We start from the raw sequence: 12,394 nt of genomic DNA on the forward strand, positions 1-12,394 counted from the left end.
GTTTGTTATATATATTATTATGTTAATATTAATTTGCTATTGCATAAGCTAACTAAACATGTGGCGGTAGAGGTTTTGTAACTTTTGTGACATAACTATATGATCAGAATGCGGATAAGTCAAGAGACCATCCAAATCTCATGCAATTTTGAGAGGAAAAATGTGAGGCAATTTATTTTTATATCTGTTGAGTAGGCATCATGCGGGACAGCAAAAAAAATCTTTCACTGGGGTTTATGATATTTTGAATAAAATAATAGGGTAAAAAGTACTTGTCCTTTAGCCAAATTGCTATGGATGCACATGTTTATGACCAATTTACCCTGATGTTATTTTAATTAACGTCCTATGAACAGCCATGGGGATAAGGATGGTATTTCATGTATGTGACGTGTTGCGTATGTGAAGTGCGAGGTGCGTGTTTTAAAAGACTAGCATTGAAGCATGCTGCCGAAGACACCAAGCAACACACCTCACCCGGTCACATTATACTGACAATCATAGACGAACCAGTCGTCCTACTCCCTTTATGCTAAGGCCTACGAAGAATCATAAACCATCAGTTTTATAGACTTTGGTGTGTCTCGGCCAGTGCACAGAACCCAGAGCCTACCTAACAGGGGCGAATGTCAACAGAAGACAGTTACTTAGGAAGAAGGGAAAAGATAAGATCCTACATTTAGTCATCTTTCAAACAATAGGAACAGCAAGTACACGTCTAACGCCTTACCTGCAGGGTCAAGAGAAAAGAAAACTACTAGCTTCATAGAGAAATGGCATCGTTTTCACAATACAAGTAGTAGATCAATCGAGAACGGCCTTTAGTAGGGTACAACAACGTTAATGTATTCTTTACAATGGATGTGACAGATAGATACTGCAAATTCTAGATTCCTAGATTACCCAAACAAAGACGTAAGGATCTTTGTAGTCAACATCAAAAATATCTACTGCCGATCAAATGAAGCGTAAATCTATTTTCTGACTATCGACGTCTTTCTACTACTTTTCCAGAAACGCTCTCAATCAGTGACAATCGACAGCAATAACACCATTTACTATAGCTAACGATCTTCAATGAAGTTCGGGGTGATGACATGGTAACCACTCAGGCACCAGACACGTTATACCCCCCTAGTTCATAAAGGTGAACATATTCCTCAGACAGCATCTCTCGAAGATCTGTAATATTGTTGCACCTGTCACTACCTGTGGATGATATCAGATACATAAATCCCCAACAAATCCTATACATTGAACTTGATGGGAACAAGAGTTTATTAAATACGCAAAGTAAAGACTTTAATCGAAAAGAAGGACTGGTAATAATTTTAGGAAAACATCCTTGTTTCATGAAAAGAAGGACTGGTATGAAATGAAGTAAAACATCCTTGTATCCTCACTAGTGAGTATAATGTTTGGTTTTATATAGTACGGGTGACATCACAGGGTGTTATAAATTTGACATTTTCTAGGCAAAATCGGTTTGAATGACATTCTCTTCGTGAAGATATTCGATAATCAATGTTATTTGCATCGAACAGCGCCAACTATTGGACATGAGGAGATATCGATAATCTATCGTCCAACAGCGCCACCTATTGGCCGTCAGGATATATCGATAATCTATCATCTAAGAGCGCCACCTACAGGCCGTAAGGATATATCGATAATCTATATTATCTGTATCTAACAGCGCCACATATTGGCCTTGAGGATATATCGATAATCTATCATCCAACAGCGCCACCTATTGACCGTGAGGAGATATCGATTATCTATCATCTAAGAGCGCCACCTACAGGCCGTAAGGAGATATCGATAATCTATCATCTAACATCGCCACCTACAGGCCGTGAGGATATATCGATTGTCTGTAAATCAGGTGAGACCGAACATGTTGTAATGCAGATTGAACATACGTCACAGGTCACGTAAAGGATACGTCCCTAACGATGATCCCAAACGACATCCACCTACTGTAAGATCAGACAGAAGATCGCATCAACGTTTTACCACAATTTAATAAAATGATTTCCCCACAGTCTAAAACACACTATACTTCACATGTAAACTGGTTATTTAGAAGAGTAGTTACATAATAGAAATGAAATCTATATTATTATCAAGTATAATGAGTAAATTAAGCTTTAAAACATAATTCGTTCAAATTACATTTGTACCAAGTCACATCGGCTCTAACTAGTAAATTAAATAGTTAATTAGCTTATTCAGTTATTTAAATGAATCGTTTTCCTGTTAGTAAATATGTGTATAGTTTTATACATAATCGTCAAATATACATTTGTTATTAATTATTCAGTCAATTGCTAGTTACTACAAGAATCTATGAACACTAACACTGTCACTGTATATTTAATTCTGGTTAATACTGACAATGAATGTGTTCTTTAGATATCGCCGTAAATATCCATGATCAAAAAGACCTAGAGTTCCACGATACCAGAAAACACAAAACGAATATACCGCAGCCTTTCAAAAAACTCACCACACACTACATTAACGCTGTACATCGCATACCTGGGAGGCCGTCCTAACATCACCCTGGCTGTTAATAGGACGTTGATTAATAAAAACAAAATCGAAACAAATATATAAGACATTCCTTAGATACATTACCTGTGCCTCCAGTCAAATAGTATACTATAAATCATTTATGATTATTTTCAAAGTCACAAAAATACATTATGTATCAACGATACCATATGACCATCACGACAACATGCCGATGCATTTAGGTGACATTATCCTATGATTATAATCCAATTTCCTTACTTTCATGAACAGTTAAACACTTATATTCATACAAAGCCCAAAACGAGTCTCTCATGTGATTAAAACCAGTGTTGCAAACATTGACTAGAATATATATACCTAGCACTACTCACGCCCTTAATAGGCCAAAAAGTTCATTGTAACGTGTGAAGGCACAATAACATTGGAAGCTGGGACGGTTTATGGCGCGAACGGGGTATTTGTTTGTCTTCCTATTGTGTTTTTGGATCGTATATTGTCTATCTATTAAATGTTCTATCGCTAAAGTGTGATGGCACTAACTATGAAGTTACATTTCAGACCTATTCGCGAAATTGACAAGACGTGCAATACTGTAATGGTGCCATATACTACGGTTGTGTTAGAGTGCTCCCCGACACTAGCGAACATCCGTCACTGGCGCTCGATCCGAACGTCACGTATCAACATGTATAATATATGTGATGGAACAGCGCAGAAAAAGCCGCTCAGAGCATGCTATCATTCACAAACCAGACGTCTAAATGTAGAAAAATAAAGTTTATATTATAATACAAACTTATTGATTATAAAACATTTGTAGGATATAAATTGTTTACGAAACAATTGAGCGATATCATCAATTATAGCACCAGAAGTTAGGCTCATTAATAATACTTCCTATCCATATCTGAATGAACAAAAAGAGCGACCTGTTGCATATGTACTTGAACTAATGACACTATTTCATTAAGGACTATACGTGTTGTTTGTGAGATTAATGACCGCGTACTTTAGAACATGCGAGCCGTCGATGTAATCATCTGTCGCTATGCGTTAGGTCACGAAACATGGAAATGGCCATTTCATTCCTTTGGGCTATCGAATGTGTCTGGCTCCTCTCTCAGAAGGGGTCTAAATTGGGTCCCTAAGGAATTCTGGTACTGTCTAATTTAGGCCTAAGTGGAATATGGATTATTGGTATGGGAGCCTATCTCCATGTTTACATTTATATGAAATATGGATTATTGGTGAAAAGTCAATTTTGCTTTATGTAATGATCATTTTCATTGGCTTAACATTTTTTATCAGCCCATACAAGCAAAAATGCAACGTGACTTCTGATTGGCTGAGACAACGGGGTAATGGTTTCATAGAAAAGCAAGCAGTCCCGAACTAATTGGAATGCTGAAGATACTATCCTTTTTTTAAACCAAAAATGCTGGTATCTTCAATGTTATTCACACACTGCCCTAAATGACCTTAGTTGTCGATGGGCCGTAAAACTCAATGTTATTCACACACTGCATCGCGGTATATTTGAACAACAATTAACGTAGTGATAACTATAATCCAGCATCCAATCATCGCCAGTTATGTCCAGCCTATGTGTCTTCAATGACGTGTGCAATGCTTGCTAGAATCATCGCCAGTTATGTCCAGCCTATGTGTCTTTCAATGACGTGTGCAATGCTTGCTAGAATCATCGCCAGTTATGTCCAGCCTATGTGTCTTTCAATGACGTGTGCAATGCTTGCTAGAATCATCGCCAGTTATGTCCAGCCTATGTGTCTTTCAATGACGTGTGCAATGCTTGCTAGAATCATCGCCAGTTATGTCCAGCCTATGTGTCTTTCAATGACGTGTGCAATGCTTGCTAGAATCATCGCCAGTTATGTTCAGCCTATGTACCTTTAATGACGTGTACAATGCTTGCTAGAATCATCGCCAGTTATGTCCAGCCTATGTGTCTTTCAATGACGTGTGCAATGCTTGCTAAAAGCATCGCCAGTTATGTCCAGCCTATGTGTCTTTTAATGACGTTTGCAATGCTTGCTAAAAGCATCGCCAGGTCTGCCCCAGCCTATGTGTCTTTTAATGACGTTTGCAATGCTTGCTAGAATCATCGCCAATTAAGTCCAGCCTATGTGTCTTTTAATGACGTTTGCAATGCTTGCTAGAATCATCACCAGGTCTACCCAGCCTATGTGTCTTTTAATGACGTTTGCAATGCTTGCTGGAATCATCGCCAGTTCTTTCCAGCAGATTTGTTTTTTAACGACTTGTCCAATGCTTGCTAGAATCATGCCCTGTTGTTATAATAGAATTGTACCGGTTGTCCCTTTTGCATTTCGTAAAAGGCGACTAAATTTTGGATCCAACTCCTTAATGTCTCCCTTGACACCGCCTAACATTTTGCCTTCTGTACAGCGCTTGTGCCTGTGAGGTCGGCTCTGTGTTCTGTCCCCTGGCCAAGACACACCTAATTCTATAAAAGTTGTCGTTTTTGCTTAGCGATCAGCATTAAATGAGTAAAATATAGTTATAGTAATATAAAAGGGCAAGAGTTTCACTAAACAGGAAGACATAACATGAATATACCACAGTCTCCCAAAGTCAGCACGAACTTCTTACACACTACACATCATAATCATGGGAGACCGTACTTATATGACCATGGCTGTTAATAGGACGTAAATTCATCGCAAAAACAAACAAATCGCCGGTTCTGTCCGGCAGTTTTTAATGATGTGTTCAATGCTTACCAGTTAAAATTATAGAATCTCGATTTTTGCGGTACGATACAGGTAATATTTCGACAAAACGAGATCACGTCCTGATAAAATGGCGGGTTACGGAATAAGGTATTAAATCGCAACATCTAGACCAGATTTCACAAAGTCGTTACAAAAACAGGGTATCACTTGGGTCGGAAATATCTAACCATAGCTACTCATCTGCTTTTGTTATCTCTTTGTGAAAACAGCACGGTGGATTTCATCGGTCTGCACAAGTAAACATGACATGTTTATATTTTTTGTGATTTATTCATTATTAAGTATATCCACATTTAACCTTTTTGAGATTTCTTGAATGAAAAACGATTAAAGATTGTTTCAGAAAATGTGTGTCATTTCTGCTTCAGATGCGTTCAAGTAAAATGTTGATACATCATTGAATGTAAAGGTAAAGATACATTAGACCCTTCGTAAGGTATTAAATATGTATATACATTGTAACATGACAATACTATCATATAATCTGAAACTTGATATTTGTTTTAATAAACCTCTGCCAGGATTCATATTGTATATTGAATATTGTATCAGGACTCTTTCTAGTCATTTTTAGATGAAATAACAGTAGCGGTCTTTATACGATGTACCTACATATTCATGATATGTCAGATAAGTACTCAGAAAGGTAATCAACAATGAAATAAACGAGATATAAAAAAGTGACCGAAACAACAGAGGAACGGCATTTATTTCTGCACCAGTTGAGTGTCAACAGGGAAAAGAAAAGATACAATGACTTACGTTTGTTAGAAAGGGATAAGTAGAGATGGAGATTAATATAATCTCTGCCTTGAGTGTAGGTCAGGGAAATCTCTACCAGAGGAGGAGATTCACGACAGTCTAACTAGGTAATTTCCACAAAAATTACACATACCGCGATTTCAAAATATTTTATTACTAACTGTATCAACTTGGATATTTTTTATTTTGCTTTGTCAAAAACTTGCGGCCGTGTGACAAACAAGAATGTAAATCGTTTTGAAATATTCACAGAAATGTTAACACATGTATCAAAACCAATTTAATTGTCTTTTTACCGGGTGTACGTAAACGAAATATGTGAAGGCATGCGGAATTCCATGTGAAGCACCAGCTCGGGGCAAAGGTGATATGGATTGTCCAATTAGACTGCACAGGTAAATGTTAATTTGCATATGGCGTTTTACAACTTCCGTTTTATCACGCGAATACGTTTTACGCGTGCAGGCTGTCTTGCCCTTGGTAAGACCGAGAATTCTTACCCTCAACGGAAGTGCAGATATTTCTGTCAAATGGGGTAGAATAAAAGAATCTTACATGGATCTGTCATGTAGACAGGGATATCTCAACCCGAGTGAAATATTTTGACTGGTCAACCCGAGGCTTGCCAAGGCTGGTGGTCAAAATCTTTAACGAGGGTTGAGATATCCCTGTCCATCTGACTGGCCCTGTAAGATTCTCACATTTTTTTCCTCACATAATTTATTGAGAAATGGTGAAAATTCGGTAGACATGAACGAATAGTATATGTAGGATGACATTGGGCGTAATGTATCACAAGAAGTCAATCGTTGACATTCAGAGGAGGGAGATACTAGCCCGGGAGGAAACGAGACCGGAAAAGAAAATATGGTGGCAAGATGAAGAGAATAGGTTAGGATGAGAAAATAAGGCTGCGACTAGAAATTACCTCGTGAAGAAAGGGCTAGGAAGCAGTACGAAGGCGGCAACATGGAAGAGAGGGGACGAGAGGTTTTTATTTAATGAGATGACAAGGCAACAACATGACGAGAGTGACCTAGATGATGTCATGGCAAGAGAATACGAGGCGACAATATTATAGGTGGGAAACACGATATCACCAAGGAGACTCAGCGCAATATGAAGCCTAGGCAAATAGTATTTTTGGAGAGAGAAATGTTGTCGGCGACATAAAGCGATAGTGAACAAACGCACCACAATGAGGGATAGCTAGCAACCTGCATGAATGTTAAAACCCTTTAGGTCAAAACGAGAGCAGATTTTACAAGAGACGTGCGGAGACCATAAAACAGCAGAATACATGTAGGTCTGCAGCACGTGAGGAGCACGCGAGTTGTGACATCACTAGGCCATAAGATGAGAGAGAGGATAAAACATGTAGTTTGGATTCCGTACACAAGATAGACATCGGCAGCACATAATCAGCTTAATGCAATATCTTCTCCATAGTGTAGTCAGACATGTGACAGGGCTTTACAATCATTTTATATGCGATACTGAGAAAACTTCAAAGCTATTCCATACAGTGTTAATTCTATTTCATTGTTTTGGGTTGCGGGTAATTGTTTATTTATCCACCAAGAATCTTTATCGAAGTTTATTTATGGGAAAGACGTCTGAAATGCACGGTTTAATCAATGCAGGATATAAATGGTTCGTCGTTACCAAACCTACGGCTCATCCTAACCAACCCTACGGCTCATCCTTACCTACAACAAAACTTTTCATTTGACCAAGCAAGTTCTCGTGGTTGGTGGCCGCGCTCGACACTATTACTGTGTTAAATGTATCTTACTCACCTTAGAACTGTGTAGGTGTTCAAATCCTACAGTGAATGTTGAGCCCATGTATCATCAGGTTATCTCCTGCTTTGCCGACACGTCTGGACAAATAGGGGGCGCGCACATACAGACGCCGGCACCACCGGCCGCTCCATGTTGACAAATGGGTGTCCTCGATTTAGCGACAATCCTCTGTCTGGCTTAATGATTCTAGACAATACTACATTGCCAACAAATGTGTTTCAAAAGTGTAGAACAGTATCTATTTATTGTCTTATCTCCCAATCTTATAGGTTTGATCACATTTTACATGTTCAAAGTAGTGTAACATTTGTTTTTAATCTGCATAATCTTTGGCCACCGTACACATGTTTATAAAGTGTTAAAACAATGCATTCTCGTTATCGATATCAAATGCGGTTCGAATTCGTATTTGCTATAACGGATCGACAACCATCAACACCAAGACATCGTTGACACCTGCATAGCGTCAAACGAGCCTGCAGAGAATGTCGCCTTTTTATCTGACACCAGTACAACTAACGTGAAATACAACTTAGCCAGAGTGTTCATCCCCCAGATGCATTTGTCTTAGAATACGACGACCATTATCAAAAGAAAATGTAAATTTCCAGCAGAAAACCATATATCAATTGTAGGTATGCTTTAACTTAAAAAAAATCCATCATCCAACTCATTCAACAAGATAAGAGTTTGCCATCAGCCCATTTCACACGTCAGCGCCTTGGTGCGATAGCGGGAAGGAAAATATTCCAAAATAGTACTAAACGGTCTAGGTTGGATGCGGGATGTGGCTTTAGATGCGTCTGGTAGTTTGTATGTGGCCTGATTACTCGATCAGTGGTAACTCTAATCAATGGTGTGTGTACGTATACTCATAAACTCATCAAAAGCCTCAATCTTACATGCCGAGAAGGGATTTGTCGGGTGAGCAAGGCCAATTATGCATGTTGCCCTCTCTTATGATATTACGCATTTATAGAAAGATGTTTATCACGTTACAAATTGAAATCTGTAGCCTAATGCTTCAATAAGAAAAGTAATAACTGTTTTCATAGCTGATACTAAAACCCGAAAGATCTTTCGTAAATTGGCGAACATAATATATATTTGCTCTAAATTCTTCAACATGTAAAGCTCTCCAGCAAGATTTGGGGTAAACTGTATCATGATGACGGGGAATACACGTGTAAAATAACATGAGCGTTTGAAGTAGAAAATTTAGCTCGCTGAGAAACAAACAAAGGTAATCGGTTTTAGAGCATTCTCCATGGTCAATTACAGATGATACTAAGAACACATGCGTGTTTTTGTCTTACCTTTTCATCGCCGCGTGGTGCTAAACTCCGAGGAGGTGTCAAAAACGATCCCGCAGTGGCAGGGCATGTGCCTCTTTGAAATTCCTGGATTGCGCATGGTTTACTAAGCATAAGATGTATACGGCATGGCAAAAAGGTCACGTTGTCGGGCACTCGCGAGGTCCAAAAATATTTCAGGTGTAGGTATTAGGTTCTAAAATTCCTTACGAACAAAAATGATATTACTTCCTCTAAAACATATGTCTTCCCGTCTTATCGACATTGTTGGGAAGCATAATTAATCGTCTTTACATACATTGACAGAAGCACAGAGACAACAGATCTCGTGGGAAGCCACACCGCTTCAGTGAAATTTTCCAACATTTCAACACCCCAGTCGTAGGGACCATCGAATCGATCTAGCCGTCTCTAACGTTTCCCAATATTCATTACACCACCGCAGTTTTACGCTCCCCAATTAAAGTACTGTACATAAATTTACGGTTCCGGCAAATCCCCGCCAATACCACCGGTACCTTGGAAGCTATTGTTCGCGTACAAAAAGCAACACTGCATATGTATGTAACGTACGAGCGCGATAAGGGCGGTAACCAAACCGCGGCTACAAAGCTTACACACACAACATTCTATAATATCACTTTGTAAACAATACAAAATGTGTTCATACTAACATCAAATCGGATCAAAATTTTAATGGTGGGAGCAGTATTTCAGCGCATTAACGAGCGCCGGTGTAGCTACTAATTCAAAATCTGTCTTAAATCGTTGATTTGAATTATGATCAAACGAATTACTTGGACGTTTGGTACAATCCAGTGTTAAATTGCCTCCCCGGATAGAGTTAGGTGTTAATGCTGGAATGAAATGCTTCAATTATAAATAAGCGGTGCTAAAAGGAAGGACAGCCACTTGATATTACGCTGTTGATATTTCCACATTGGTATTTAAACCTTGGTACTGGGGACGTGTAATGAGATGGTCCTGCTACGTTCGACATTCAAGTGTTAATACCCCGACCCCCAGGGAAAGTGCGTTAGTCTGGGTGTGGGTGGATATGGTTAGCATTACCATAGCTTTGAAGGCGCAATGAACAAGCGGATATATCATTTTTTTAAATCCTCGGAATTCCTATTAAGATGAGAGCCCTATCCTGGAACTCTCCCCTTTCAACAATATGAATGGACCTCTATATTCTCCGAGTATCCGGGCATATTCAGACGATGATAGTGTAGTATAATTGCCGAATTTTGTAATATGTTCTGTGTAACAGTCCACGGACAGATTTTCTGTGCGATTTCTCATTGACAAATTCTATGAATCAATAAAAGCGCCTAACTGTTTGATCTGGTTCGAAATGAAATTTGGAAGTATATCTATGGCACCGTATTGGAGCACGGATTGATGTAATCTCCATCAGTGGAAGGGGCTACATTATATTTAGATATTTATCAGATCATCGTTCTGTGACCATAGAGCAATCCTCCTCCTAAACTAAGTTATTGAATACATCGAATAACTGCGATGACGTCACGTTCACACAGCTATAATGTTTTATCACCCAGTCATTATAAATGCCAACAACCAACAACAAACAATATATAGGACGATACACAGTTCTACACCAAACAATATATAGGACGATACACGGTTCTACACCAAACAATATATAGGACGATACACGGTTCTACACCAAACAATATATCGGACGATACACGGTCCTACACTAAACAATATATAGGACGATACACGGTCCTACACCAAACAATATATAGGACGATACACGGTTCCTACACCAAACAATATATAGGACGATACACGGTTCTACACCAAACAATATATAGGACGATACACGGTCCTACACCAAACAATATATAGGACGATACACGGTCCTACACCAAACAATATATAGGACGATACACGGTCCTACACCAAACAATATATAGGACGATACACGGTTCCTACACCAAACAATATATATGACGATACACGGTCCTACACCAAACAATATATAGGACGATACACGCTCCTACACCAAACAATATATAGGACGATACACGCTCCTACACCAAACAATATATAGGACGATACACGCTCCTACACCAAACAATATATAGGACGATACACGGTCCTACACCAAACAATATATAGGACGATACACGCTCCAACACCAAACAATATATAGGACGATACACGGTCCTACACCAAACAATATATAGGACGATACACGGTCCTACACCAAACAATATATAGGACGATACACGGTCCTACACCAAACAATATATAGGACGATACACGGTCCTACACCAAACAATATATAGGACGATACACGGTTCTACACCAAACAATATATAGGACGATACACGGTCCTACACCAAACAATATATAGGACGATACACGGTCCTACACCAAACAATATATAGGACGATACACGGTCCTACACCAAACAATATATAGGACGATACACGGTCCTACACCAAACAATATATAGGACGATACACGGTCCTACACCAAACAATATAGAGGACGATGCACGGTTCTACACCAAACAATATATAAGACGATACACGGTTCTTACACCAAACAATATATAGGACGATACACGGTCCTACACCAAACAATATATTGGACGATACACGGTTCTACACCAAACAATATATAGGACGATACACGGTTCTACACCAAACAATATATAGGACGATACACGGTCCTACACCAAACAGTATATAGGACGATACACGGTCCTACACCAAACAATATATAGGACGATACACGGTCCTACACCAAACAATATATAGGACGATACACGGTTCTACACCAAACAATATATAGGACGATACACGGTCCTACACCAAACAATATATAGGACGATACACGGTTCTACACCAAACAATGTATTGGACGATACACGGTTCTACACCAAACAATATATAGGACGATACACGGTTCTTACACCAAACAATATATATGACGATACACGGTTCTACACCAAACAATATATAGGACGATACACGGTTCTACACCAAACAATATATAGGACGATACGCTACACTATGAGTTAAAGTGTATACGGTATGATCCGGATCAGTAGGTTAACAATACACAACATGTCCCCGTGTCATTGAGTGAGCAATGTTCGATATAGTCCCAACTCATGGAGTTAAAGTCAAGAATACATGATTAATTTCTGGATAACTGAGGT

At 38.9% G+C, this 12,394-nt stretch overlaps 1 protein-coding gene across 1 annotated transcript in view; it reads right to left on the bottom strand.

Moving 5' to 3' along the window:
- The window catches only part of LOC138322727 (neuronal acetylcholine receptor subunit alpha-10-like), a 134,017-nt gene extending 124,327 nt beyond the window's left edge, over positions 1-9,690 (bottom strand). Inside the window, exon 1 of the mRNA XM_069266789.1 lies at positions 9,196-9,690. The gene's annotated coding sequence lies outside the window, so the exon portion shown is untranslated. The remainder of the gene's footprint in view (positions 1-9,195) is intronic.
- Positions 9,691-12,394: the final 2,704 nt, after the last annotated feature.

This window comes from Argopecten irradians, chromosome 5, assembly GCF_041381155.1.
Source record: "Argopecten irradians isolate NY chromosome 5, Ai_NY, whole genome shotgun sequence".
NCBI classification, from domain to species: domain Eukaryota; kingdom Metazoa; phylum Mollusca; class Bivalvia; order Pectinida; family Pectinidae; genus Argopecten; species Argopecten irradians.